The sequence below is a fragment of the Macaca nemestrina genome, chromosome 14, assembly GCF_043159975.1.
Source record: "Macaca nemestrina isolate mMacNem1 chromosome 14, mMacNem.hap1, whole genome shotgun sequence".
Classification (NCBI taxonomy): domain Eukaryota; kingdom Metazoa; phylum Chordata; class Mammalia; order Primates; family Cercopithecidae; genus Macaca; species Macaca nemestrina.
The window spans coordinates 5,247,898-5,254,017 of record NC_092138.1 but is presented as its reverse complement, the minus strand read 5'-3'; the positions used below and the strand labels follow the sequence as shown (position 1 = coordinate 5,254,017).

At 48.0% G+C, this 6,120-nt stretch overlaps 1 long non-coding RNA gene across 2 annotated transcripts; it reads right to left on the bottom strand.

Moving 5' to 3' along the window:
• Window positions 1–597: 597 nt before the first annotated feature.
• On the bottom strand, window positions 598–4,111 carry LOC139358287 (uncharacterized). Of its 2 annotated transcripts, none has more exons than XR_011613019.1 (3): window positions 3,997–4,111; window positions 2,208–2,384; window positions 598–916 (listed from the first exon to the last, which is right to left on the bottom strand). It is a non-coding gene; the product is annotated as an uncharacterized lncRNA (long non-coding RNA). The 2 variants fall into 2 exon arrangements; XR_011613018.1 differs by having other exon boundaries at window positions 3,651–4,095.
• Between the last annotated feature and the right edge of the window lie 2,009 nt (window positions 4,112–6,120).

The window sequence follows — 6,120 nt, the reverse complement described above, 5'->3', positions numbered from 1 at the left end:
CCCACAAACCCTCACACTGTCCCTCAGCATGAGGCAGGTGTTCCCCCGCTGTGGAAAAGTCAGGAGTCATCAGTGTGGTATGTTGGAAACAAACATACTGTAAACATGCCACTTTTAGTTATTTTCCTTGCATAAACCCGTGAAGGGACGAGGCCTAAAGAGGACTCTGTCCCAAGCCCGAGAGAGCCAGGCCCACATGTTTTCATGCTAGTTGGGATCATTGTGGTCAGGATGGGGATGTCCTCACTGGGTCAAGTAGAGGGTTGGTGAGCACATTCAGGCCAGCAGGAAAGCGAGTGTCGCCTTCATTTTGGTCAAGGATATGTCATCAGGGGCTAGGTATGGTAGCTCACACCTGTAAACCCACCACTTTGGGAGGCCGAGGCAGGTGGATCACTTGAGGTCAGGAGTTTGAGACCAGCCTGGCCAACATGACAACACCCTATCTCTACTAAAAATACAAAAATTAGCTGGTGTGGTGGTGCATGCCTGTAATCCCAGCTACTCGGGAGGCTGAGGCAGGAGGATTGCCTAAACTAGGGGTTGGAGGTTGCAATGTGTGGAGATTTCACCACTACACTCCAGCCTGGGTGACAGAGTGAGACCCTGTCTCAAAAAAGAAAAAAAAAAAAAAGATATGTCATCTGGGACAATAACCTTGAAAAGCAGGGGTCCCAGATGACCTTATTTGCAGAGAATGTAACTGCAGATGGCAAGCAGTGGGCTTAACTTTCACCGAGCCCTTCGTTCTCTGTCCTCTGCCCTCTGCCCCAGCCACTGCTGGCCTCATCTGAAGGCCATCTATGCCTCATGGTCTGAAAACGCTGGTTTCCACAGCTGCTTCTCCTTCCAAATTTCCCTGGAATCTTGCTTTGGCGGCGAACCTCTGGTTCAATTCCTTCCTTTTAACCGAAGTCTATAGGAAAAATTTGGAAGTTGAAATATGCTAGTCCAAGAAAGTGGACGTGAAGTTCTGGGGACGGTGGGCTGCCAGGGAAATGGCACTGTGCAGGGGACGGCCCCTGGGACCCCCTGGTTCCTGTCAAGGGCAGGTAGGGGCCAGGCACAGTGGCTCATGCCTATAATCCCAGCACTTTGGGAGGTCAAGGAGGGCGGATCACCTAAGGTCAAGAGTTCAAGACCAGCCTGGCCAACATGGTAAAACCCTGTCTCTACTAAAAATACAAAAATTAGCTGGGCGTGGTGGCAGGTGCCTATAATCCCAGGTACTCGGGGGACTGAGACGGGAGAATAGCTTGAACCCAGGAGGCAGAGGTTGCAGTGAGCTGAGATCGCACCACTGCACTCCAGCCTGGGTGACAGAGCGAGACTCTGTCCACACACACACACACACACACACACGCAGATCAGGCAGGATGTGAGGTGTGTCCTCATGGCCAGGCATGGGGTGGGTGGGGCCGGATGACCACAGGGACTCGTCCTATGGCCACTGCTGCTCAGGAAGTGGATCACAAGGAGCAGAGTCACCAGACCCTTCAGTTCCCAGCTCCACATTTAAGGCAGGTCTGGCCATGAGCCAGGCCTCTGCATGTGACCCGGGCCTCACTGTGGCGTGGCTGCCTGTCCCGCCTGTGGATGTTGCCTGTGCTGTGCAGAAGCCACACAGCCTCCAGGGCGGCTCCCCAGAATGCCACATTTCCTGTCTCTGGCTCTGATGGCGTCTAGGCTGGCAGGGGTCCCAGCCCCAACAGGCCTGTTGCTGGGCAGAGCTCAGGGCCACGTGCAGTTGGGTCTGGCTGAGAGCATCTCATGGGTTGGTGAGAACCCTTCCAGCACAAAGGGGCATTTATCAGGCGGGGATGGCATGTCTCGGTCTGAACACAGGAAACACAGAAATAGCCTTTCACAGAGCGCCAGCAGGGCTGGGCTCGCCTGCTGTGGAGGGTGTCGGCTTTCCAACTACTTCTCCAAGCTGTGCGACCCATCCATGTTCCCCAGCGAGTTGTTCTGTCCCTGACAGGGCGCTCTCTGAGAACGGTCCTGCTGCAACTGGAGGGAGAGAGGCAGGGAGGGGAAAGGGGAAGACTTGGGGGAGAAGGAGGAAGGGAGACAGATGGGGACAGACAGAGGGAGGGATGGAAAAAATGAGAGAGAGAGAGAGGGAGGGAGATGGAAACGTAGGTTGTCTCCACTGGAACAGTCTGCCTCCATGGTTCTCCATGATGGGAATGGAATTCATGTCTCACCTGACAGCAAGGGTCTCCACAGTATGACTTCACCTTCTTTCTCTTAGTAAGGCAAGAGCAGACAGGCAAACACTCCAGAAGTGACGGATGTGTCCCTGAAAATACCTGTCTTTCCCAGCTTGTACATCTTTGCTTGTGTTATTTCTTCTGCCTGTAATGACTCTCAAAATACCCAGACTGAAAAAGAATTAAGCCCCGCTTGACACCTATAAATAATTTCTCTCATTGTACTATGCTAAAAGAAACAATGATAGTAAAGTTTTAGAGAGGTAAGAAGCAGTCCTGTTGCTAGTACAGAGATTGAAGATTCAAAGCCTTCACTAATTAGGATGTGTTTGTCTCTCACATGAAAAAAGCCTGGAGATAGGCAATCTAATATATATATATATATATATATATATCTCTAATATATATCTAATATCTAATATATATATATATATATATATATATTTTTTTTTTTTTTGAGATGGGGTTTCACTCAGGCTGGAGTGCAATGGCGCAATCTCCGCTTACTACAACCTCTGCCTCCCGGGTTCATGTGATTCTCCTGCCTCAGCCTCTCAAGTAGTTGGGATTACAGGCGCCTGCTGCCCCACCCAGCTAAATTTTTTTGTATTTTTAGTAGAGGCAGGTTTTCATCATGTTGGCCAGGATGGTCTCGACCTCCTGACCTCAGGTGATCCACCCACCTCGGCCTCCCATGGTGCTGGGGTTACAGGCCTGAGCCACCGTGCCTGGCCTGTTTCTTTTGTTTTCATTTTTTGAGACTGAGTCTTGCTCTGTCTCCCAGGCTGGAGTGCAGTGAGGCAGTCTCAGCTCACTGCAACCTCTGCCTCCTGAGTTCAAGCGATTCTCTTGCTTCAGCCTCCTGAGTAGCTGGGATTACAGGTGCCCACTACCATGCCTGGCTAATTTTTGTATTTTTAGTAGACAGGGAGTTCACCCTGTTGGTGAGGCTGGTCTCGAACTCCTGACCTCAAGTGATTTGCCCTCCTGGGCCACCCAAAGTGCTGGGATTACAGGCGTGAGCCACCATGCTTGGCCCCCATAATGTTACTGGGGATCTTTCTTTTCTGTTTTGCAAAGTATATAACTTCCATCCTCAAAGTAGCCTCATAGTACACGAAGGCTGCCGGATAGCCAACCATCACAGTGGAGGTGAGGGGTGTGGACACTTGCTGATTGATGACCAAAATATCCCAGGTATATACCCTTTCACACTTTTCCTATGCTTTTTAAAATAAAGACACTCTTTACCAATCAGAATCACTGTACATATTATTTTGCCACTCAGTTATATCTACGACTACATCTTTTTATGTCATAAAAATTCTTCTGCAACATGTGACTGCTTGCAGTTCTATTTTGTGGTCATATCATGATTTATTCAACCCAATGGACATTTATCTTTTCCTTTATTTATTTATTTATTTATTTACTTACTGAGACAGAGTTTCACTCTTGTCACCCAAGCTGGAGTGCAATGGCACGATCGCAGCTCACTGCAACCTCCACCTCCTGGGTTCAAGCGATTCTCCTGCCTCAGCCTCCCAAGTAGCTGGGATACAGGCATGTGCCACCACACCCGGCTAATTTTGTATTTCTAGTAGAGACGGGGTTTCACCATGCTGGCCTCGAACTCCTGACTTCAGGTGATCCACCTGCCTCAGCCTCCCAAAGTGCCGGGATTACAGGTGTGAGCCACTGTGCCTGGCATCCTTCTTTTATTCTTCTGAAAACAACGCTATAATGACCATCCTCTCTGGTATGTAAATCTCTGCACACATACTTGAATGATTTAAGAATTAATTGCCAGCCTCAAGATGGCCCCCAATGATCCTTGCTTCCATATTCATAACCAGTGTAGTCTCCCTTCCCAGTAAATCAGGGAGAGTGCATGTGGCCAATAAATTCCAGCAGAGGTAGATGGTTTGTGACATCTGAGGCTGGGTCATAAAGCACATTGTGGCTTCAGACTTTTCCTTCTGGACTGCTCATTTTGGGGGAAGCCAGTCACCATGTCATGAGGACAAAGCAGCCCTGAGGAGAACCAATCCCTTGTGGAGAGGAGCTCGGCCCCCAGTCAGCAGCTGATACCAACTTGCCATGTGTGAGTGAGTCACCTTGAAAGTGGATCTGCTGTCCCAGCCAAGCATTCAGATGAGACCACAGCTCTGGCCAGCACCTGACTGCAGTCTCATGAGAGACCCAGAGAAAGAACCATCCTGTTGAGTGTCTCTTGATTTCTTGGCCCGTAGAAATTGCTAGTGATAGTAAATGATTGTTTTTTAAACCACTAAGTTTTAGGTTAACTTATTACACAGCAGGAGTGATAACTTAAATGGTAACTATTTTGGCGAAAGAGGCCAGGCTCTGCTACAATATCAAATAAACCACATCTTGATGGCTAATACGATAAGGTTTATTTCACCCTCACTTACGTCTGATGTGGGTAGGAGGGCTCTCCTGCTTGGCACTCAAGTCCCAGGAATGGAGGGTATTTTCACCTAGAAGCAGGACACTTCTTCTCACATTCAGGTGGTGAGAAATCCATGTTATCACACCCAGCAGCATGGGGCCAAGAAACATAGTTTAGTTGTATGCCCCAGAATATAACTAGATAATTTTTTAGTATTGCCTCTGCCACAGTGAATCAAGAGAAATAAAAATGACTACTATGTATTTGAAAAGTGAAAATTCCCAGAAGTACAGAAATGCATATTGAAACTGATTCACAGTGTTTCACTTCCTATGGCATAAACAAAACTCCCTTTTTGAAATCTGAGAATGCCCAAACTTCCACAATTGCTACAGGATAAACACTTCCACACACAGCTGATAGGAATAAGAATGGGCTTGACTTTTCCAGATAACAAAATTGCAAGATTTATCAACAGCCTTTAAAATATTTATATTCCTTGACCCAAATAATTTTGCTTCTGGGAATGCATTCTAGGGAGATATTTTTTAATAAGATAAAAACTTTATGCGTAATTCACCATAGCATTATATGAAATAAGGAAAAATTGCAGGCAACTTAGATGTATGCCAGAGTAAAGATAAATTATGGCACCTCCATGCGATAGAATATGTGCAAGCATTACAGGAAGTACAGTGGAGCCCGTCAAAGCTGACGCTACAGCCTTACTTGGAAAAGACTGCAGAGCTGAATAATCAGCAATGATGTAAATGCAGACACATAGGAAATAAACATTGAAATGTTACCAGTGGTGTCCTCTGGGTGATGGGATGAGGTTTGCCTCCTCTGCGTCCTTGCTGTCCTTTCCCAGTTCCCCCAGGGGGTGCATGGCACATTTGTAGCTCTGCTGGTCTTTCTCTGTCCATCTGTTTATTTGTTAGATAACAAAAATGCCCTTCTTCAGAGGGTTTGCCTCTGGTGCAGTGCCGTGTGTACTTCCTACATTATTGTCATTATTATTATTTTGAGATGGAGTCTTGCTCTGTCGCCCAGGCTGGAGTGCAGTGGTGCGATCTCTGGTCACTGCAACCTCCACCTCCTGGGCTCAAGCGATTCTCCTGCCTCAGCCTCCCGAGTAGCTGAGACTACAGGCACCTGCCACCACACCCAGCTAATTTTGTGGAGACAGAGTTTCACCATGTTGGTGAGGCTGGTCTTGAAATCCTGACCTCAGGTGCTCCACCTGCCTCAGCCTCCCAAAGTGCTGGGATTACAGGCATGAGCCACCGTGCCTGGCACAGAGGTTCCTTTTGATTCAGTGTCCTGGATCACAAATGCAGGCAGGTGAGGCAGTAATGGTGGGGCCTCACGGTTGTGCCATGATGGGTCAGGAACACGGGGTCTGAGTATGGAAAACACTGAAGTGCATAGAGTTCTTGGAAAACTTCACAGACGAGGACAAAAACGAGAGAGTGTGGAGAGAGAGAAAGAAGG